Below are 26,047 nucleotides of genomic sequence, written 5' to 3'. Positions count from 1 at the left end.
CATGCATGCAAAGAATACAAGTTTCCCAGTTGTGGTGGAGTTTCCAAGGTAGTTAACCAACAGTTGTAAATTAGTTGAGTGTACAGGTGTTGCATGAGGTCAGGTGATCAACCTTGAGGAATTATGCAAACATTTTGGAGGAAATTCCTAATTAATAGGGGCCTATTTCCTCAGGAATTGCGTAAGCAAATAGGGGCTCAAGCAGAGGCAAAAATTGACTAAGTTTGGGTCAAAGGCCTTTAGTGAGCAGAGAGATAGGTTATGCACTTGAAGGTTGTGCTCAGTTGAGAAAATAAATTGTAATACATCTTTATTCATCATATTAATGCAAGCACGCATTGGACTTTTTAGCAGTTTTCTTTCCCCGAGAAAAATACTATTTTGCATGTGTGTGATTTCTTATCACATGTTTGAGATTTTTGTTTTAAATTTTGAATTAACTTCCGCAGAGCAATAGAGTAGGTTTTTGTCTTGTGATTTTGATTAAAAATTCATGAGCAGTTGCAAATCTACAACCTAATTTGTACATAGATGAGGTCATTCATGGGATTGGCAGGTTATTACAGGAGATTTATCATAAATTTCTCCAAGATAGGCCATCCTATCATAACATTGTAGAGAAAAGGAAAGAAATTTTGATGGGCAGTTCAATGTGCAACAAGTTTTGAGTAGTTAAAAAGGCAGCTCACAAATGCACAAGTGTTGAGGATTGTAGATCTTGACAAGGATTTTGTAGTATGCACAAATGCCTACAAGGGATCGGTGGAGTCTTGATGTAGGAAGGAAAAGTGGTATGTTATGAGTCCATAAAACTGAATAAGGATGAGGCGAACTATGTAACTAATGATCTAGAGTTAGTTGCCATCATTCACACATTTAATATGTGGAGGAATTACCTCCTTGGCATAAAATTTACACTTATGACAGACCATAGTGGGCTCAATTATTTGTTTGAGCAACCCAAGTTGAATGCAAGGCATGCTAGATGGTTGGCCACACTTAGTGAGTTTGACATTGAGATTAAATACATCAAAGGGAAAGAAAACAAGGTTGCAGATGCATTTAGCAGGAGGATTCAAGTGAATCACTTAACAAACATAAGATCTTACGAATTTAACTTGGTAGAATGTTGGGTGTGTGTTATATTCTTTCCACACACCATGGGATCTAGGGTAGCACTCAATATATATATATATATATATATATATATATATATATATATAGGTACAAACACCATCTTTGGGTCTGCCCCCCATCCTTGGGTTTGCATATATATATATATATATATATATATATATATATATATATATATATATATATATATATACCTATCCATGGTTTTGCACATGGTTTTTGCGCATGGTCTTTGGGCACGATGGTTTTTCCCATGGTATTTGCCGATTCGATCAAGGGAACTATGGTTATGCTCTAATCCAGGGTTAGTGGATTGGGATTTATGAATGCTTCGACGTGTATATATATGTATTGTAACATTGAAATGAATATAATGAAAAATCAATCTGGAATTCCCGGTTTTGGGATCTAGGGAAAAATCTCTGTGTAAATTTATTTTATGTGGACCCAAGGATGGGGGGTGGACATAAAGATGGTGGGTGGACCTACCCATGGTTTTGCACATGGTTTTTAGGCACGGTGATTTTTGCCCATGCTATTTGTAGATCCAGTCAAGGGAACTACAATTATGTTCTAATCTAAGGTTAGTGGACTAGGGTTTATGAATGCTTCGACATGCATGTATATGTATTCTAACATAGAAAGAAATATAATGGAAAATCAATCTGCCATTCCCAGTTTTGGAAACCGTGAGAAAATCAGGGGGGAAATACTTTGGAGTTGTTGAGAACATGAGATAATTTTCATGTGTTTTAAATCAGTTAATCAATCCTCCATTTTACCTTTGAATTCACCTCCAATTTAGATCATTTTTACACCAAGAAAGCCTAGGAAAAGGCATCATAATTGAGGGTAATACCATATCTTAGTTTGAAATATTTAAAACATATTGTACCTCTTCTTATGCACTATTGCTTAAAAATGTGCTATATAAATACACTAATGGCTAACACTGCACTACATTGGCATAGTGAGGCAAAAAACTGAGTTTTTAGTGGAACTTTGACCCTGTAGCTCTATGGAGAAGGCCATGAAATCCTTGTAGAATTGTGTAGATGGTAAAGAGAGTGTTATGGAAAAAAATTAATGCTCTAATGAGAGTTATAATGATGATAATTTTCTCAGAGAGGCGTTATAGAGGCTATAGGAGGAAAAACTTGGTGAAAATAAACCCAAAATTTGACCAAAGGAGACCCTGTAGCATTGAGAAGATGAGCAAGAGAGAACTAAAAAGTTGATAAGGAGGTAAAAGAGACTCTGGATCATATCCTTGAGGCATAGTGCAGTGCTATATTTTTATCTTTATGGTTAAAAATATGCCACAAGAGGTGGAAGAGATAGAAATTTGAGAAAAGGACACCAAATTTGGCCAAAAATTACCTATAGCATTGCGAAGATGCATAATGCAACACTATGGAGCTAGGAAGAATGTATAAGAGACCTTTTAGTGCTTCCATAAACATCAGTATAACACTATAGTGTTGGATAAGGTATTAACATAATGCTACAAAGACTGGAGGAGGCCAAATTTGAAGAGAAAACCTTAAAACTTCACAAAGGGAGACCATGTAGCGCTGCATTGATGACTATTGAACTAGGTAGAGGCATAGCAATGCCATAAAGGAAGGATAAAAACTCAAAAATTTACAAGAGAACTTAATTTTCAGACTTTTCCAAAAGAATACTTTAGTCAACTACGAGAAGGAGGGTGTATTTGTGCTGATGGAATTTTTTATAAGCCCTAGTTAATTTCATAAGTTTTACTCCATTTTTTCAAGTTATTATAAGGCTTACCATAACTCCCAAACTTTGGATAATTTTTGTATGGTGGAATTTGTACTCAGTGGAAACGTGGGGCCCCTCAATTCCCTCCAAGCACAAGGCATTGAGAGGAATTATAAGGGGGTTGTTGGAGGAGCCATGACCAGACCATACCATAGAGACCTTTTATTATTTCCAGAACCTCATAGTCTTTATATGTTTTCTCAATTTTGTGTTGATCATGCATGGGCTTGTATTTTTCTTGCAACTTCTTCAGTGTCTTATATAATTGAAATGCTAGGTAAACTTGACTCTGGGTAAAGAGTCAAAGATTGATTGGGTCATAAGAGTGGTTTTGGGCCCATGTTTTTTTGGTTTCCCATGGTAATTTTCCTATTAATTTCATGTAATGAATCCTTTAAAAGGCTTAGAAGACTTCATTGTAATGTGGCTATGAACGTGAGCGATGAAGGATCATTTCATCGGCTTGGCCAAGGTTTTGGCCAAGGAATCTAATGGAATTCTATTAGGCTCAGTTTTTCCAAGGGTAAATACTATGTATTGTGTTTATGTGCTTTTTTTGCTAGCTTTTAATTCTCTTAGTAATTTTTTTTTATTATCGCTCAGGTAATTTTTCTATATTTGATATCAAAAGAAGGTATTGGGTTTAGAGGAACATCTATGTTGCCAAGGGTTTATATGAGCGGATGGATAAACTTTCATGAAGGAAATTGGTTATGGAGTAACATGTGAGTAAACTCTAGAGAATAAAGCCATGGAGAGTATCGTATAGCATATGGTGTGTAAAGTATTTGTGGTAAAGGTGTGGACCTTAGGATATTTAGATCCACAAACCTGCAATACAGATTTAAAATTTGGAAGTCGAGACAAAGGCAGAGTCGATCTTGGAGCGGTGGGAGAAAGTGATTTCTAGTGTTATAGACAAGCAAGATATTCCTAGGTTGTCAATATACTCATGGTTGCATGCATGGATTAAAGTCTGCAGGACGAGTAGAGTTGAAGTGCCTTGCAATAAGTAGTGTGGCAGGAAAAGGTGTGTGGTTGGTGGAATGAGACTCACTTATGGAGGCATATGACCCCAAAGAGCCCAATCAAGCAGCATTTCCAAAGGCATGGAGGTGGAGGAGCTTATAGTGGAGGAGTGTAACCTACTCTCCATGGCCTACAAGAACGTGATTGGTTCCCGTGTATGCGATTGATGCATAAAGAATAACTGGAACACCTCAAAGGAGTTGGACTCTGGATTCGTCCAAAGCACTCTAGCAATCAATTTGATTGAAGAAGCTCAGATGGGGATGGGGAATTAGCCATGTAGTGGTTATGACACCAGGTTCTCATTTCAAGTTCTCTCCATTATCATTACGTAGAGGGAATTCTTCAAGTAGGAGAGATATTCCATTAGTTGGGGTATGGATTCAAGTATTTTTGTCGCAACTATTTACCAACGTCCATCAAACGGTGCCTTTCCTACGAGTGGGGGAATTTCCTGTTGACTTGGATAAAAATATTTGGAAGACATGTTTCTATATGGGGTTATTAAGGAGGTGACCGAAAAGGGTTGGACGTCATTAAATCTTAAGGAAATCAAGATCACTAGATGAGACAGATGGGTGAGATAGATCTGGATGCTCTAAAGGTGTACATGAAATCACATCAGTGCTTAATTACGAAGAGTATGCACTATGGGTGCACATGCATCATGGAAAACAAGGAATTCATGGTAGGTCTAAACCACTAGGATTGCTAGTGACTGGGTCAAATTAGCACAGAATGGACAACAGTCCAATTGGTTGTGTCCATGCATGAAAATTTCATGGTCTTTAGGGTGTTTATGAAACCTAGAGAGTTTGTGATGATAGCAGTCCTAGTGGAAATGGAGGCTGGTAAAAACACCTTCGCCTTGGTAGCTTTGTCTTAGTGGGAGATCATTAGGGAGGTAGGGATGTTGTGATGCTTGTGATATTGAATAAGTTATAAGAAACCCTCAATTGGAGTTTAGGAAGCCTTAGGGCCATGATGAGGGAATTAGAATCCAAAGTTCGATCAAAGTGGTTGAGCGAATGACTCTGGAGAGAATGATAACAACTATAATAATAATAAAACATTTATTATAATGGAATTTGATAAAGTCTGGTGTTAGACCTAGGTGATAGGGTGGGTTTGAAGATACCCAAAGTATAACCTTTAAGTGGGGTAAGAGCTAGAGTAATTACTCACTTGGTAGGTTTGGCTGAATTTAGTCAAGGAAACCCCAAGTCAAGGTTTAATTGGGTAATGTTAGGTAAACTTGACTCGGGGAAAAGAGTCAAAGATTGATCGTGTCATAGTAGTGGTTTTGGGCCCATGGTATTTTGGTTTCCAATGGTAATTTGCACTTCGATTGCATGTAATATAGCCTTTAAAATGCTTGGAAGACTTCACTGTAACGTGGCCATGGATGTGGGAGGTGAAGGCTCACTTGGATGGCTTGGATTTGATTTTGGCCAAGGAGACTAATGGAATTTTGTTAGGTTTGGTTTTTCCCCAAAGTTAGGGTTTTTCCAAGGTAAATATTGTGCATTATGTTTATGTGTTTTGTTGTTGGTTATTAATTCTCTTAGTAATTTTTTATTATCTCTTTGGTAATTTTTCTATATGCAAATGGATCTATTGATATTATTAATGAAAATTTCAACCTTAAACGCTTCTCCTATGGTTTCTTTCCTCACTCCTCCTTCCTATCCATATAAAACATCTAAGAGAAAAGGTGGAAAATACCAAAAGCAAATTTCAAAAGTTGACCTACTTGTAGAATTGTGGATTGCTCTATTATAAAAGTGTTGATAGTAATAAAATTAATATCCACGACCTTATATTCTTCTAATTTGTAGATGAAAATTCATATATCTTTTCAACTTAGTGTCCACCTTCTCCCAAAGTGTAGTCCAAAAGGCATGAAGAAATATCGATATGACTCTCCTTGGTATTCCAAAGTGTACCCAAACCCTTTAAAAAAACATGTTTGCTACATATTATCCCTTGATGGTCTCTTTATAAGGCATGAAAATGCACATTTTTCTAGACCTATAAATTGCCACAAAATAAGTAATAATATCCCTTCATTGTTCTTGCAAACCACCTATGCTCTACCATGGTTTAGTAGTTATCAATATGGGATGGTGTAAACCTTGCTTTCTATTACTAAGCTTGTTGGTATAGCAATGTATGCATCATTTTATAAATTGAGCTACATCTTTCTTGCAATCTAGGCTAACACACATACACCTCTAAGTTGAAACTTGTCTTCCCAACACCAAAATTCCCTACAACTTTGGAATTATGAGCCTCTATGATAACCTACTACCTTCACCTTTAGGAACAAAAAGCTTGTCTAGCTTGTAGAGTAAACCATCCTAGAGATTATAGCCATCCTTATTTTCACTTCCTTTTGCACCAACTTGGTATTGTAGCTATTAAAACACCTCTTTAAAGTCCACATCTTCTGTGTATGCATCTTTATATGCATCATGGGTAAAAGGCTCTGTGTGCATAAGGATTCCCAAATCTGTGATATTGGATGTGGATGGTCTTAAAAATATGCTTTCAAACTTATTAGTGTCTCCCCTTTTTACATTTGGTGATTATATTAAATTGCAATAAAACACCCATCCATTTGTAGTATTTGGTTTGTTGAAGCTTACTCTAGGTTTGCAAATATTGTAGTGATTGGTAATTAGTGTGGATGATGGGATATTTTCCCATATAATAGGTCTTCCATTTCTTGATATCTTGAACTAGAGAAAATATTTCCTTGTGATATTTGAGTTATTTCAAGTATCCACCATGAAACATTTCATAATGATAACTTATCGGCTTGCCTCCTTGATTCAAGATCACTCCCATAGCATATCCACTTGCATTTGTCTCCACTTTGAAGGGGTGCTATAAATTAGGTAATGCAACTATTTTTTCCAACTTATTAGTGTCTCTCCTTGTTACATTTTATTATTAGATTAAATTGCTATTAAATCCCCATCCAATTGTAGTGTTTGGTTCATTGAAGCTTAGTCTAGGTTTGCAAATATTGTAGTGGTACTTGACTAGTGTGGATGATGGGTTTCTTTCCCATTTTATAGTGCTTCCATCTCTTGAGAGCTTTAACAATAGCTTATAGTTCCTTGTGATATGTAAAGTAGTTCAAGTATCCACCATGAAACATTTCATAATTATAACCAATTGGCTAAATTCCTTACTTCAAGATTGCTCCCATGGCCTATCCACTTGCATATGTCTCCACATTAAATGGGTTCTAAAAACTAGGTTAGAAATAATGTTTCTTGAATAATATTTCGTTTCAATTATTCAAAACTTTATGTCAATTAACTTCCCATTGGAAACTCTTGATTCTAATTATGATGCCATGGAGTGGCGCCATCACAACTAGAAATAATACTATAAAGTTTTGAATGTACCATGATACCCTAATAAATCTCCTAACTTTAGTGAAATTAGTTGGATTTGACCACTTTAGGGTGGTATCCGTATTCATGGGATTTATCTTGAGCTCCCCTCCACTATAATCACATACCCTAGATACACTAATGACTACTAACCCAATTCACGTTTCTTAATGTTTGATAGCAATTGATTCCTTTTCAAACCCTCTAACATGTGTGTGAGATGTGAGATATGATCTTATTAACTAGAGTTGTAACCAAGATATCATCTATGTACACTATTATAAATTAATATAGAAAAGGAATCAATACATCATTCATTAATTGCATAAATGTAGTTGGTGCATTACATAAACCAGAAGGACCTACCATCCATTCACATAGACCTTGCCTTATATTGAAGGTAGTTTTTTATATGTATTATTCTTTAACGTTTACTTGGTGTTATATGGATTTGAGATGCAACTTGGTGAAGTACTTAGCAAGCTACAAATAATCTAACAAGTCATGGATCATGGGAAAAAAGTACCAATTATTTAGGGTAATATTGTTTGAATATTTATAGTCAATACACATTCTCCAAGTCTCATTCTTCTTAGGTATTATAATGATAGGTGACCCATAAAGTTAGGTGTTTTGTGAAACTATTCCTTTCTTCAATAGACCCTTGTTTCTTCACTTCATATCCTTTTAGGATGGAATATCTATGCAAACCATTAACCATGAATTAGGACTCAAGTAACAACTATATTTCATGCTAAAATTTTCTCTTGGGTGGCAATGATTTAGGCTCCTAAAACACTTCTTTGTAGATCTGCAACAACTTCTTAAACTATTGTTTATGCTCTTTATTACATCCCTCCATAGCTTCCTTTACTTTGACCTTTCATCCCCTCACTAGTTTTGTCTTAAGAAGAGTACTAAAATTTTCCTACTAAACTTGATCGATTTCTTGGTCTATTCAGATGATTAACACAGAGATATTAGATTTGTATTTGTGATCATTAATGATAAAGGGCTTCACATACTTGATCTGACAATACTAGTTGTATCTCGTCATGAAGATCTCATTAATTCAGTACATGTAGGGGCTTCCAAACATTGCACCACACACGTCAAGTATCACTATGTATACTTCCACTTCACCCGTATAATTTGAAATTAAGGAAAATTTAATCTCCTCAAGAAGTTTTCCCTCCAGTACATGCATGGGCCTCTAAACACTGCACCACATACATCAAGTAGTACTATGTCTACCTCCACGTCATCCATATATTTGACACTAATTGATAATTTTTACATTACATTTCTTAGTGACCCTATGCCTAGCATGCTTATTTACTAATCCCAATGGATATGGGTATGGTCAAGAACTTCCAATCCAATCTCATTGACCACATCTTCTGCCATGGGTTGGCTTGTGATTTGGAATCAAATAGAACATCCGCCTTTGTCTTCTTGACATAGATCCTAATATGGAATAATTTTCTCAACTCCTTATCTTCTTTGGGATGGAGGCTACTTATATTCACCTCATTATATGAATCTACATTGTAGTGAAGACAATATTCTCATCAACATCTAGGTCGTTCTCTACTTTTTTGTTTGAGTCCATGACTAACATCTTCTTATTTTTGGCACATTTCTTGTGGTTCTTTTGATTCAGCTCTAAATGTAGATTTCAACACTTACCTTCAATGTGACCCCTGATATCACAATGGTTATAGTGGTCATTTTGATCTTTGGAATAATGTGTACTAGTTATTATCTTCTTTTCTTTTCTTTTCCCTCCTTCAGAACATCTTGGTGGGATTTTTACTTTATATCACTTAGTTTTCCTTTATTATTATTCATATTCTTAAGATACTATGCTTGCACATAGGCCTCATCAATTTCACTAGGTTTAAAGAGTGTTTTTTACCTCCATAAATAACTATGTATACCACCTAAATACTTGAGGAGTACATATGGGTTCTTAGGAAATATACCCAACATTTTGGCCATTTTTTGAACTAATTTGTGTACTCTTACACACTCACAAACCCGTTCTTATTCTATAAGTAATTCCAATATATCCATTGGTCCTCTTCATACCAAATTAGGTAGATTGGGGACTTAATAATGGGTTTAAACACCTCTCACTTTGTTACTAGGGAATTACTCTCTACTCTATGATTTTTTATCCAAATCTTATAAGGGCTTATAGTCTAAGTTTCGATGTATAAGTAATAAAGTAATTTTTATGTAAAAGGGAACTTGATAGATATGTAATTGACGTAGTCAAGTCTAATAAAAGTTTAATTCATCAACAAGAGACCTTGCAAGAAGGCAATCAAAATAGAGCAATGAAGAAAAGGTCCCAAAATTGGCCTTGTTTCTTTTAATGGTTGTTTCTAAAGGAATCCTTCTTCTCCAACTCTCTCTTTTTTATATTCTTAGGGTGCAAACTCATTTCAAGTATTTTCATCAATGTTATTGATATCATACGTGTATGTTTTCTCTCCTCTTCTCTCAGCATTCAAGCCTTCTAGATATTATCCTCAAAGATTCATATCATTCCACGAGGCTTGGGCATGGCCCTATAACATTAGTGGATCAAATGAAGTATTTTTATCTTCTTCTATGTTATCAACAATGAAATAAAATTCTAATTCTTGCAACCACTGATTCAAATTAACAACATCAATATCACTTTGGCATGGTTTCTTGTCCACTTTCTCTTCCACTTTAAATAGAGATCGAGAAGAAGTGATGGCACTGGAAATTGGTCTCTCTTTCTTAGGATACTTTTTCAACTCCTTTTCTAGGTCTTCATTGTCTCCAGATTTCTCATTTAAGTCAATTGTTGAGTTAGAGCTACTAAAACCCCTGAAAGGTCCAAACTTATTCTCTAGAGCTACCATGAGGATGGCCATGTTGTAGGAGATGTTAGTGACTTGTGCTTCTATCTTTTAAAATTTCTCCTATATCTCATCTCATGGATTATTATTACTCTACTAATATACCATGGCTATGGTTTTACAACTTATTTCTTATTCCACTTATTTATTCTTGTAACTCCCATAAAAATACCAAAGCAAATTTCTTTTATACCAATATGATACGTAAAGTGCCCTAGATATTCTATTGGAACACTTTGTCACAATAGATCTTACAATAATCTGAAATATCTTGCAATGTTCTACTTTAGGACAATATTTAATATTAGTAGCTTAATGCATGAAAATATTAAAATAATTAAAATTGAAATGAAAGAAGCTAAGCAAATAACACACCATTCATGAAATGAACATAAGATGTACCCTAGGAAATCCCGACATAGTATAAACCTACCTAGAAAGTGAATGCTATGCTTTGTTGTTGTCTTCTCAATTATGAAATGCAAATAAAAAGAAAGGGGCACTCACTATGGAGATTCCATCGATACTCTGGTCAATATGGCCATTACAGGATATTCTACTTCCTTTGTTGTAGTGCAATATCGAACTCCTAGATTCTCGACTCAACAATTAGACAATAATCAATAAAATAAGAATATCATTCCCTCATTTCCTAGTGGCATGGTATTTAGCATAGTCTAGTAATTTTTTAGGGTTAAGGTTAGGTTTTTTGCATGCCTCAACTCTTAATTAGGGTTAAGGTTTCAGATATTACAGTATATTCGTAGAAGTATACATATGTGAATAATGTGAGTTGATGTGGCATGCATTTGATATAATTTATGGTGGTTAATAAGATACTTCAACTTGTGGGAGGCATAAATTCCACATTTGAGCTCCAACTGAGGCTATTTTCATGCCATTATAAAGCTCTTGATGTATAGAACACCATCAATGAAAAAATTGTTTACAAACTGTTTACCCCAAAAATTATTGTTTAAGGCCTCACTGATGGGCTTCGAAAGGTTCTACACCTCAAACCACCAAAATTAGACTTGCCCCTAAAATAAACCTTACAAGCCAATAGCTCCATTTTTTCCATCTAGAATATAAAATGTTTACACTGATTTATTTGGATTTCTGTGTGAATATCTCATGTGCCATAGAGAATTATTAAGTTGTAGCAATGAATCCTTTATCAATCTTCCTAGATCTAGTTGAGAGTTGCACTTGATTTATGTATAGATCCAAACATTTCTTTAGATGATTTAGTGAAGAGAACAATGGTTGATTGATGGCACACCAACTTGGTATTGTAGCTATTAAAACACCTCTTTAAAGTCCACATATTCTGTGTATGCATCTTTATATGCATAATGGGTAAAATGATTTGTGTGCATAATGATTCCCAAAGCCATGATATTGGATGTGGATGGTCTTAAAAATATGATTTCAAACTTATTAGTGTCTCCCCTTTTTACATTTGGTGATTAAAATAAATTGCAATAAAACACCCATCCATTTGTAATATTTGATTTGCTAAATGTTATTCTAGGTTTGCAAATATTGTAGTGATTGGTAATTAGTATGGATGATGGGATCTTTTCCCATCTAATAGGTCTTCCATTTCTTGATATCTTGAACTATAGCATATAGTTCCTTGTGATATGTGACGTATTTCAAGTATCCACCATGAAACATTTCATAGTTGTAACTTATCGGCTTCCCTCCTTGATTCAAGATCATTCCCACAACATATCCACTTTCATTTGTCTCCACTCTGAAGGGGTTCTATAAATTAGGTAATGCAATATTTTTTTCCAACTTATTAGTGTCTCCCCTTGTTACATTTTATTATTAGATTAAATTGCTATAAAATCCCCATCCAATTGTAGTGTTTGGTTCATTGAAGCTTAGTCTAGGTTTTTAAATATTGTAGTGGTTGTTGACTAGTGTGGATTATAGGCTTCTTTCCCATTTGATAGTGCTTCCATCTCTTGATATCTTTAACTAGAGATTATAGTTCCTTGTGATATGTAAAGTAGTTCAAGTATCCACCATGAAACATTTCATAATGATAACCAATTGGCTAAATTCCTTACTTCAAGATTGCTCCCATGGCTTGTCCACTTGCATATGTCTCCACATTAAAGGGGTTCTAAAAATTGGGTTAGAAATCATGTTGCTTGAATAATATTTTGTTTCAACTCTTCAAAAATTTATGTCAATGAACTCCCAATTGGAAACTCTTGTTGCTAATTATGATGCCATGGAGTGGTGTCATCACAACTAGAAATAATACTATAAAGTTTTGTATGTACCATGCTACCCTAATAAATCTCCTAACTTTAGTGACATTAGTAGGATTTGGCCACTTTAGGGTGGTATCCGTACTCATGGGATTTATCTTGAGTTCCCCTCCACTATAATCACATACCCTAGATACACTAATGACTACTAACCCAATTCACATTTCGTAATGTTTGATAGTAATTGATTCCTTTTCAAACCCTCTAACATGTGTGTGAGATGCGAGATATGACCTTATTAACTAGAGCTATAAACCAAGATATCATCTATGTACACTATTATAAATTAATCTAGAAAAGGAACCAATACATCATTCATCAATTGCATAAATGTAGTTGGTGCATTACATAAACCAAAAGGACTTACCATCCATTCACATAGACCTTGCCTTGTATTCAAGGTAGTTTTTTATATGTATTATTATTTAACTTTTACTTGGTGTTATATGGATTTGAGATACAACTTGGTGAAGTAATTAGCAAGCTACAACTAATCTAACATGTCATGGATCATGGGAAAAATACTAATTATTTAGGGTGATATTGTTTGAATATTTATATTCAATACACATTCTCCAAGTCCGATTCTTCTTAGATATTATAATGATAGGTGACCCATAAAGTTAGGTGTTTTGTGAAACTCGTCATTTCTTCAATAGATCCTTGTTTCTTCACTTCATATCCTTTTAGGATGGACTATCTATGTAACCCATTAACCATGATTTAGGATTCAAGTAAAAACTATATTTCATGCTCAAATTTTCTCTTGGGTGGCAATGATTTAGGCTCCTAAAACACTTCTTTGTAGATCTGCAACAACTTCTCAAACTATTGTTTATGCTCTTTAGTACATCCCTCCATAGCTACCTTTACTTCAACCTTTCATCCCCTCGCTAGTTTTGTCTTAAGAAGAGTAATAAAATTTTCCTACTAAACTTGATTGATTTCTTGGTCTATTCAGATGATTAACAAAGAGATATTAGATTTGTATTTGTGATCATCAATGATAAAGGGCTTCACATACTCGATTTGACAATACTAGTTGTATCTCGTCATGAAGATCTCATCAATTCAGTACATGTAGGGGCTTCCAAACGTTGCACCACACACATCAAGTATCACTATGTATACTTCCACTTCACCCGTATAATTTGCAATTAAGGAAAATTTAATCTCCTCGAGAATTTTTCCCTCCAGTACATGCGTGGGCCTCTAAACACTACACCACATACATCAAGTAGTAATATGTCTACCTCCACTTCATCCATATACTTCACACTAATGGAGAATTTTACATTGCATTTCTTAGTGAACCTATCCCTGGCATGCCTATTTACTAATCCCAATGGATATGGATATGGTCAAGAACTTCCAATCCAAGCTCATTGACCAAATCTTCTTCCATGGGGTTGCCTTGTGATTCGGAATCAAATAGAACATCCACCTTCGTCTTCTTGACATAGATCCTAATATGGAAGAATTTTCCAATCTCCTTCTCTTCCTTAGGATGGAGGCTACTTAGATTCACCTCATTCTATGAATCTACATTGCAGTGAAGACAATATTCTCATCAACATCTAAGTCGTTCTCTACTTTTTTGCTTGAGTCCATGACTAACATCTTCTTATTTTTGGCACCTTTCTTGTGGTTCTTTGGATTCAACTCTAAATGTAGATTTCAACACTTACCTTCAATGTGACCCCTGATATCACAATGGTTATAGTGGTCATTTTGATCTTTAGAATAATGTGTACTGGTTATTATCTTCTTTTCTTTTCCTTTCCACTTATTATTTCCCTCCTTCAGAACATCTTGGTGGGATTTTTACTTTAAATCACTTAGTTTTCCTTTATTCTTATCCATATCCTTAAGATACTATGCTTGCAAATATGCCTCATCAATTTCACTAGGTTTAAAGAGCATTGTTTACCTCCATAAATAACTATGTATACCACCTAAATACTTGAGGAGTACATATGGGTTCTTAGGAAATATACCCAACATTATGGCCATTTTTTGAACTAATTGGTGTACTCTTACACACTCGCAAACCCTTGCTTATTCTATAACTAATGCCAATATATCCATTGGTCCTCTTCATACCAAATTAGGTAGATTGGGGACTTAATAATGGGTTTAAACACCTCTCACTTTGTTACTAGGGAATTACTCTCTACTCTATGATTTTTTATCCAACTCTTACAAGGGCTTATAGTCTAAGTTTCAATGTATAATTCATAAGTCATTTTTATGTAAAAGGGAACTTGATAGATATGTAATTGACGTAGTCAAGCCTAATCAAAGTTTAATTCATCAACAAGAGACCTTGCAAGAAGGAAATCAAAATAGAGCGAAGGTCGTGAAGAAAAGGTCCCAAAATTGGCCTTGTTTCTTTTAATGGTTATTTCTAAAGGAATCCTTCTTCTCCAACTCTCCCTTTTTTATATTCTTATGGTGTAAATTCACTTCACGTATTTTCATCAATGTTATTGTGATTATACTTGTATGTTTTCTCTCCTCTTCTCTCCGCATTCAAGCCTTCTAGATATTATCATCAAAGATTCATATCATTCCACCAAGCTTGGGCATGGCCCTATAACATTAGTGGATCAAATAAAGTATTTTTATCTTATTCTATGTTATCAATAATGAAATAAAATTCTAATTCTTCCAACCATTGATTCAAATTAACAACATCAATATCGCTTTGGCATGGTTTCTTGTCCACTTTCTCTTCCACTTTAAATAGATATCGGGAAGAAGTGATGGCATTTGAACTTGGTCTCTCTTTCTTAGGATACTTTTTCAACTCCTTTTCTAGGTCTTCATTGTCTCCATATTTCTCATTTAAGTCAATTGTTGAGTTAGAGCTACTAAGATCCCTGAAAGGTCCAAACTTATTCTCTAGAGCTACCATGAGGATGGCCATGTTGTAGGAGATGTTAGTGACTTGTGCTCTTTTAAAATTTCTCCTCTAACTCATATCATGGATTATATTGCTCTACTAATATACCATGGCTATGGTTTTACAACTTATTTCTTATGCCACTTATTTATTCTTGTAGCTCCCATAAAAATCCCAAAGCAAATTTCTTTTATACCAATATGATATGTAAAGTGCCCTAGATATTCCCTTGGAACACTTTGTCACAATAGATCTTACAATAATCTGAAATATCTTGCAATGTTATACTTTAGGTCAATATTTAATATTAGTAGCTTAATGCATGAAAATCCTAAAATAATTAAAATTGAAATGAAAGAAGCTAAGCAAATAACACACCATTCACAAAATGAACATAAGATGTACCCTAGAAAAACCCAACATGGTATAAAACTACCTAGAAAGTGAGTCATATGCTTTGTTGTTGTCTTCTCAATTATGAAATGCAAAAAAAGAAAGGGGCAGTCAATATGGAGATCTCATTGATACTCTAGCCAATATGGCCATTACAGGGTATTCTACTTCCTTTGTTGTAGTGCAATATCGAACTCCTAGATTCTCTACTCAACAATTAGACAATAATCAATAAAATAAGAATAACATTCCCTCATTTCCTAGTGGCATGGTATTTAACATAGTCTAGTAATTTTTTAAGGTTAAGGTTAGGTTTTTTGCATGCCTCAACTCTTAATTAGGGTTAAGGTTTTAGACATTACAGTATATTCTTAAAAGTATACATATGTGAATAATGTGAGTTGATGTGGCATCCATTTGATATTGTGGTGGTTAATAAGACACGTCAACTTGTTGGAGGCATAAATTCCACATATGAACTCCAATTGAGACTATTTTCATGCCATTAGAAATCTCTTGATGTATAGAACACCATCAATGAAAAAATTGTTTACAAATTGTTTACCCCAAAAATTATTGTTTAAGGCCTCATTGATGGGCTTCGAAAGGTTCTACACCTCAAACCACCAAAATTAGACTTCCCCCTAAAATAAGCCTTACAAGCCAATAGCTCCATTTTTTCCATCTATAATATAAAATGTTTACACTAATTTATTTGGATTACTGTGTGAATATCTCATGTACCATAGAGAATTATTAAGTTGTAGCAATGAAGCCTTTATCAATCTTCCTAGATCTAGTTGAGAGTTGCATGTGATTTATGTATAGATCCAAACATTTCTTTATATGATTTAGTGAAGAGAACAATGGTTGATTGATGGTGCACTCAAACTATAACAAAAGGTGAGAGAAACATTACATCATGGTATTGCATGCACACAACGCAAATGTGGGGTATTATTGCTATAGATTGCTACGAAATCCATGGAGATTGGATTTGAAATTTCAAACCTTAACATGATGCTTAGTAAGTTGATTAAGAGAATCATCTATTTAGTTGGGGAATGGACCTACAAGTAGAGAATTCCGTTATTGTTTAATTCTTATGGAATGCATGATAGTTTGCATGTTGAGAAAGTTGGGCTACAACTAGATAAGGGTAGTTATAGGTAGTGTTTATCCTATTGAAGATATGGGAATGAGGAAATTGTCATCATTATTAAAATAGTAGTCCAAGGACAGAGATCCACATGATATTGAGATATCCAAATGCTAACCTATTGTAATGTGGATCTATGTGTTTATGTGAGAATTTTCTTAAGCAAAAGTTGATGAAAGGCTTGACACTGTGAGAAACTTTTGTTTGTGATTGCTTAAGTTTTTTGAAACTTCAAACAAGAGATGGTGTCATATGGTACTAGCTATGATCATGTGACCATTGATGTGTTGCTTGGTGATTGAACTTGGGACAATTATGTGACTATTTACCAAGTGAAAAACTTACCAATCTACCAAAGGTGATATATCAATTTTGTTGATGTTATTTGATTTGTGGATTGCACTATTCATAAATTGGGTTGGGGGTTCATGTAATTGGCTTTCAACTAAATCATGAAATCAGTGGAGGTTCAATGCTACATATGTCATGGTCTTTGACAAGGTTGAGGTGGTTGATGTAGAGGTGAAATCATCAATGGCCCTAAAAGGCAAGTCAGTAATCCTCTATTTGTTGATGGATAACTTGGATGTCGCATGAAAGTAAGAATATTTTTAAGTATCCCTAAGGTCAGTGATATGGGAAGGTGAACTATCCTATTTTCCTACCCATAAAATTAAAAATTATGTAAAAGGAGAATCTATCAAACTAGTTAATGACAATGTGCTAGTTTCCTATTAGAAAGTGGATGGAATGTTAGTGGATAGATGGAGCAACTCAACTTGGTGGTCAATTCAAAAAATAAGATAAGTATGGTCGCCTCTTAAGTCACTGAAGGAAACACATTTTCCAATAAAAATACATTTATTGAATGTATGATTTTTGTTTGTTATTGTGGCATGGCTTTTGAACACCTTTGCATGACCTCATAAAATTTATCTATAATCAAAATTCCAACAAATTAAGTTATATGGATGATTTTGGGAGCATGTATTTAGATCCATTTGGTAAGGATGAGCATGAGAAGTGTATTTTACCAAAATAACATATGGTACATAAGTTAAAAAGGCCAATACGAAATATTTAATGAATCAAGCCATGCATATAAGAGAGCACGAGGTTGAAATCATGAAACGTAGAATTTGTCTTATCATGGTGTTTCATTATAATTGTTTGAGAAATAAAATATTGTAGAATGGATTAGGGTGAGTCCAAGTTGTCTGTGCAAGGTGTCATCCTTAGATTTCAAGTTGTAATCATGAGGTTTCATTAATGATATTATTTCTTCTTATTTGTTTGACCTAAAATGTATTATTCACTAATTGATGTGTTTTTTATGAGACTAAAGCACAAACAACCATAAAAGATGAATCCTTCTTTAAATGATATTTACCATATAGGAAAATGTTGTTGTGTAAGAGTTGGACTCATGTTTTCCACCATTGTGTGTGTGGGGGGGGGGGGGGGTGGTGTGTTTTCCACCATAGTGTGTGTGTGGGGGGTTTTTAAGGGGGGTACCACAAAGAAGATATAATGCTTATTTGTGAATAAAAGGTAAAATATGTGTAGTTATCATAGAAAGGTCTAGTGACATCAATGATGTTGTTATAATTACATTTGGTATGGCATATCTTATGTCACACTAGACAAAATCTATTTTGTAGGGCACGTAAATACTATATTGATACAATTAAAAGTAAAAAAAATGAAGGTAAAGGAAATTACAACAATTATATCCATGACACCAAACAAACTAGAAGATATAATACATGTGGTCTCTTGCTTAATCTTGTAATATATTAATTGATTAAGTAGCCTTGCATGGTTTCCACTGAGTCTACTTAATGTGTAGAGAATTCCCCAATAGTTTTTTTTCATTAGCTTATTACTATTACATGGTGAATTTGTGACACCATTTATTCTCAAGGTGTGCCCCATGTGGTGGATTGACATAGATAAACCCTATATCCAAAGTAATCCAAAGAACACTAGAAAGCACTATGATTGGTTTCCTAGGTGTCTCGATAGATGTAAGTACGTCCATATGGTTGTCAAATATTCAATCTATGTGCTAGTGTTGGTCCAAAGGTATGGTTAGTTACTAGTTGATACTGGTATGAAAATCTATAATCATGGTGATTGTTACTAATTGACACATGTATGAAAATCAAGAATCGTGGTGATTTTTATGAGTTGATACATGTATAAAAATCTAAAATTATGGTGATTGTAGAATGACATCTATAGGAAGGATCAAATTGTTTTATAGAAAATTAAGAATTGCATGTGCAAGATTCAAATTCAAGATTCTTGAAGATGAGTAGGAGGAGAGATATTCCAAAGGACCACAAATTTCAAGGAACAAAAAAGGTGACATGACAATTTGTGTATGTTGTTAAGATTGTAAATGCATGATCCATATTAACCATAAAGCTTTAAATTGTAATGTTTAATATTTTTTTGTATCAAGGGAGAGTGTGAGAATTAATCTTAAAATATAAATTCTATCAAGCCATTGTCCTTAGTTGAATTTTTCTAGAAAGCACACCATATTAACTTGTGGTCATAAATGAAATAGTAGAAACTATATTTTTTCCTAAGGGAAAAAGATGCATAATTTCTTTCATTATCCATGAAAAAAGTTACATTTTGTATATACATTGTCCATGTATATTTTAAGCAGAAATTAAAACATCAAAATAGCACATAAGAGGGTCCCTCCCCCACATAACGACAGTTTTAATATAGTAGAAATTATCTTTGCATTAATAAAAAGCCATAAAGATAATAATATAATTTATTTTAGCCACATATGTAACTTGAGTATTATAAATAAAGATATGTGCAAGCCTTTGGTAGTTTATCTCTATATGACCTAATGCCTTCTTTTTATTCAATTTGTGTATTTTTTTTAATACAAACAAATTCCAAAAATAAAAAATGAAAATGTTTTTACATATCTTTTTCTATACAATTTTAGAAAGACATTAAATGAAATGCAAAAGGATATATGATGTATTTATTTAAAATTTAAAGTGATAAATATATGGATATATTTATTCTGGTTTCCTCATCCTCTTAATAATCCTTGAAGATTAGATGGAAAGGGATCCTATTATTTCCTTGAACATTACATCGAACTAACTTCATACATTTATAGCAATGAATCTAAATCGATATGTAAATTTTGTTTCTTAATATGATACAATTTTTTTGTTTATGTAAACATGTTTTTCAATATAATAAATTATTTTAGTTTAATTATGAATTTATCAATGAATTAAATACTCTTAAAATTTAAACATAAAAATAAAAATAAAAATAACAATGATAAGAGATATTATAATATATAAAAATTGTAATTTAAGCTAAAAGAACAGAGTTACAATTGTTGGCATTAGAGGATGGCTAATTTATTATTTTATAAATACACAAAAGGTAGAGATTTAAAAATATTTCATCTATAAAAGCGCATATAATCCTTAGAATATTGCTCAACATAAGATATGATTAGGAAATATGATGACTAGTTGCATCCTCTAGTCCCTCGGTCAATAGAGGAGTTTCTTGATTCCCAATGTCCATGTCTTCAAGCAATTAATGTACTATCTTGTCACCCCTGAATTTAGGATTTGAAGAGGTGGTAGACATAAAATTCAAGGTTGTCGACTAAGAATTCTTAATTAATCTTACAATCAAATTTTAGAGAAAGTGATGTTCAAATTCTAAGGAATCAATTCTTTGGTTATACGAAGCGATGAAATCCATAACCATGACATTCTTTGCATACAATGATGTTCATTCTAGTGTACCTTTGTCATAACTGAGAAATGGAGGGTTGTTTACATTGTATATCTTCCTTATGATGTTTAATTGTCGTGCGAATATCTTGAACTTGTTTGCAGTTCATGATTCTTGTGTTTCTAATGGAAAGATGCTTCTTACGTTTAACAAGATTAATCTTGGACTACTAATTAGATCTTAGGGTCCAAAGGCCATGACATGTTGTTATAAGAAATAGCACATGGCAAAACAACCTAAGACCACATTTAAAAACAAGAAATAGAATTGAGAGTGCCAAAGTATCTATACGAATTCTCCATGATACAAGAAATTCATTAAGTAACCCTTGGATTAACCATGAAGAGATTGAGATTTCCAAGAAAGGTAGAGATATTAGGAAATATTAGGAATGAAACAATGGATTTGTATGGCAACTAAAAGCCATCACGTGAAGGTTCTAGTGGAGAGGTCAAAGACCCAAGAGGAAATTATTCTATGTTTTGATGAAGTTTATAACATTTTTGAAAATTCGTTGACAAAGAATCTATCCTAACAAGGAAAATTGTTGATATGGAATTCTCCAATTTCAAGGACACTAAAGTTCTTGCCACCACTTACGTGGATTCTTTGTCAACCTAAAATGTTAAACTTGTTAGTATATGTTTTTTGTTTTAGAAGTGCCCACTCTATTAATTTAGCAAGCTAGTCTATACAAAAACATTATACAATATGGGTTTCAATTTTCTTGTTTTAGTTCGAACATTCCTAGAGTTTTATCACTATTGAGTAGGGGATATCATATAACCTACTAATATGGAGAACAGCGCTACTTAAATGTTATTGGTCTAGTTTCTAAATGGTAAGCCAATAGAGAGAGAATTGATTCTACGTCTCTTATTAATCATAATATAAAACTTTGTCCAACCTTAAAAAAAAATAGCATTAAAGAAAGACACATCATTTTAAATATAAATTATTTTAATTTATTAATTTTTCAATATTAAAATTTATTATATTTGAAATTTACTATTTAAAATTTAAAACTAAATTTAAATTACATAATTAATATGTGTGTGTGTGTGTGGTGATGGTGATGATGATGATGATTAATGTCCTCTAAGACAAATGCGGTCTATTTGACCTCAAGAAAGAAAAGGAATCTAATTGTGATTCTTCAAAATCTTGTTTCTATGATCAAAAACAAGGAAAAGAAGGGCTCCAAGATCACTATAGTTTGGGCTAGCTTAATAAGTTAAGAAGATTGGAAGTGTGGTAGATGTTAGGGAATTGAGAGAGAATGTGAGTAAGCGTCGGGCAGTCTAAAAGGAAGTGCCCGACAATATTTTTTAATTTTATAAATATTATTTTTTGTTACATATTTTTAGGTGACTAAATTTAAATGACATAATATATAATTTTTTTAATTTTATAAATATTATTTTTTATAATATATTTTTATGTGATTGCACCTAGAGACATTCTACAACACAGTAGAGGATAGATGTGTAGGTGTAATGTAAGACGTTTGTAAACATTTTTACATGCTGGCTTAATATGTTGAATTTATATTATATGGTCAATTTATAAAATGTAAAGGAATTATAAACATTTAATAAAAGGTTAAAAGTAACATAGAGCATGTTGTAGTATCCCCAAAAAAATAGAAGTAATAAAAATAATAAAATTCAATTTGTTATATCGTAATTTAGTTTATGAATAACTTTGTAGATAAAATAAAATAATAATATACATATCATATTAAAATATAAGTATTAACCATAAGTTAAGCCTCATTTTACTTTATAAATTAAAATATTGATTATGTAACCATATTTAAATTTAATAAATAAGCACATAAAAACTTTAATACTTATAGTAAACTTACTATATAACAATATTTTTAACCATGATATTCACGCCAACTTTACCATAGAAATTATTAGTTGTAAATAGGTTTTGTTTTTTTTTCCAAAGAAAAACTCGAACTTTCTATTAAGGCAATAAAAAGTTACATAATATATGCACTTACGCATTCTGAATATTGTATGTTTGTCACCTAAACATAGAGTTTTATGAGATGGTAAGCATAATCCAATATTTTCCCATATCAATATGAGCAAAAAACAATATCGGTCTCTGAATCCATTTCACGGGCCTCCTCTATTGAGGAAAACAGCCCAAACAGGAAAGAATCAGCATCATTGGTTATCCTTGTTCAAAATCATAATCATAAACATATATCAGTTTTAGTTGTCGGAGTGACCACCATAAGAACAGAAAAAACCAAAACAAAAAGAGTGTCTTGCGGAAACAAAAAAAACTATTGTATCATTTGCTCTGAAATATCATTAAGTCTCAAAAGGAGGGTGATCTGACACACATACCTCCTCATTTTTTGTTTCTTCTACGCGCCAGCAGTCTGGAGCCTATTGTATACCCTCCTTATATAGGAGGTTTGTTGCATTGTTTAGTTCCCTGTAAATGTGACATACAGTAATAGAATTAAAAAATCGTTTGAGATTTATAGCTTCTTCTAACAGAGGAGATAGAATATAGTTTTGACATCTGATCTCTTCATTGAACCATTTGATGACATTGAGTGAGTCACCGAAAATCTAAACCAAAGTAATTCCCAGGACTATGAGCCAGCAAAGAAGTAGTTTTAAAGTTTGAAGTTCAACAAAGTTATTTGTTCCCTCGCCTAGCCCCACCGAGGCCTTTAATCTTCTATTTTTAGTCAAGTGAATCGCCATTCCTACCCCACACCTATTCCTTTGATCCGACACCCCATCGAAGTAAGACCAAGGCACGTTTCCCTTTATCTGCTCCTCCCTTATCCCCCTGATGTTTACTTTCTATTATGGTTCAGGGATACTCTCATAAATGGAAACACATTCAATAGCTATGTGCGCAAAAGAAGGCCCTGATCCTTAAAGATACTTCGGTTCTAGGCCAACCGGATACCCCATGCAATTATAAGAGGTAAGTTACTCATATTTTCCTCTTGAGTGTCCTTCCACCAATTTTGCCAAACCTCCCTAATGTCTCCAACCTCCCATCTCTGAGCTTTTTTTAACAACCTCCTCGATTCCTGCCACACCGCTCTGTTAAAGGGGCACTTAAGGAATAAATGTTGTGTTGATTCTTCTTATTTTTTGCACAAGGGACACCATCCCAACCCCACCTTGGATCTCTTCTAGAGATTATCCCATGTTGGAATTTTATTCCTAAGTATGCACCAGAAGGACATTCTTGCTTTTGCTTTACATTTGAGTTTCCAGATATGTTTTGCCCACCACTCTGGATTTCCCCATCCCTTCTTTGTCATAATGAAGCTATATCCTTCTTTTGGAGAATATTTCCATGTTGGAGCATATACCCACTTCAACCTGTCCAGTCTATCTATGAGTCGAACATTCTATCTTGTCAGCTCCTTGGTGAAGTGTTGCCACTCTGCCTCCCATTAATGATCCAGGTTTAGGTCTCCTACAGATAACCAAGCTTGTCCCCAAACCGTCGAAAGTCCGACTTTCGTAATCTGGTTCAAATGATGGATCCCTCTTATTTCCAGTTGGTCGATGATGCCTGGTGATAGGGAGTAGCCTTCATTGCATCCAACCCATGGGTCCTTCCCTATTCTTACCTGCTCTCCATTCCCCACCTGCCAGGAGAGTCCTTGCTCTATAATTTCGATTGAGTCCAACATTGCCTTCTAGACTACTGATGCTTGAGGATTTTTCTTATTCAGCTTTTTGATCCATTTGATCAGAGGGGTGGGATCTATGTACTTTCTTTTAACTACCATTGTCCACAAATTTTCCTTCGTTAAGAGTCTCCATACCATATTTGCTGCTAAATATGGTCCAAAGTTTGTGAGGTCTTTGATACGCCACCTACCCGACTCCCTCAGCCTAGCCGCCTTGTCCCAAGCCACCTAGGAAAGTACCTGATCCTCTTTTGACCCATCCCATAAAAATCTACTGCATAATTTCCTCACTCTTTCCAGAATTCCTTTCGGAACCCATGTAAGTGTTGCCTAGTATACCGAGATTGCCATTAATACAGATTTGATTAGAACTACTCTTCCCGCTCTGGATAACCATTTGAAGCTCCAATGTTTTATCCTATTTTCAATTTTAGCCACCAACCAAAACCAATCCTGGTTCCTGGAAGAGTCAGGTTTTAAATGGAATCCTAAGTATTTAAAAATGTCAACCAACTTATTTTCCTCAAAGGGGAGGTCCTTTGCCATATTCCTAATCTCCATCCTTGAGAACCCTTCCAAAGTGAGTGCTGATTTTTCTTTGTTAATGCACATTCATGTGGCTTTGAGAAACGAGTCTAAGATAAGATTTAAAGCCTTAGTTTCAGTCATGATCCCATTAATAAAAAGAAGGATGTCATCCACAAACAGAAAATGGGTTATATGTAGGTTGACTGCCACTTCTACTCCTTTTATGTCTCCTCTTCTCCTAGATTCCAGAATCATTTGACTCTGGGGAGAGAGAGGGCACCCTTGTCACAGTCCTCTTTGAGTCTAGAAGAAAGGTGTGGCTGCCCCATTTATCAGTATAGAAAAAAAAATATTATTCAAGCATCCCATAACCCAATTTATGAATCCAATGTCGAATCCCAAATGAGTCAACAACGTACGGATGTACAATCAACTGATACGATCGTATGCTTTAGAAAGGTCTATTTTCACTATTGCACCTTTCCTTCTGCGTTTTTTTAATGTTGTGGATGGTTTCCTGAGCCACACATAATGCTTCATGAATCTGTCTGCCATTGAGAAACCCGAATTGTTCTTTTGAAATATTCCTTGAGAGGATCAGTTTCAATCTAACTGCAATAACTTTTGCAATTATTTTATAGATGCAATTACATAATGATATTGGTCTAAAATCCTCAAAAGACGATGGGTCCTCATTTTTTGGGATTAGGGCTATAAAAGTAGAATTGAAAGGTTCATAAATCGACCTGTTTGCCCTGGATTCCTCGACTGCCTCGGTGAGTTCATTCCCCAGGGATTCAATAAAGTTTTGAAAGAAATCCATTGTCCAGCCATCCAGGTCAGGACTCTTCTCCTTTTGCATTGAATTTAATATTCCTTCAACTTCCCCTCTAATTACTACCCCCATGGTAGTTTCATTTTCCTCCTCTCTAGATATCTTGGGAAAATTTGATTTGTCCTTACCACCTCCGCAATTGACACTTCTGGAGGAGATTTGAAGAGTTTTTTAAAGTGGCTCCTCCCCATCATTGAAAAT

The sequence above is a fragment of the Pinus tabuliformis genome, chromosome J, assembly GCF_031772625.1.
Source record: "Pinus tabuliformis cultivar Carrire ecotype Pingquan chromosome J, CPIR1, whole genome shotgun sequence".
NCBI lineage: Eukaryota > Viridiplantae > Streptophyta > Pinopsida > Pinales > Pinaceae > Pinus > Pinus tabuliformis.
Note: the sequence above shows the minus strand (reverse complement) of the source record.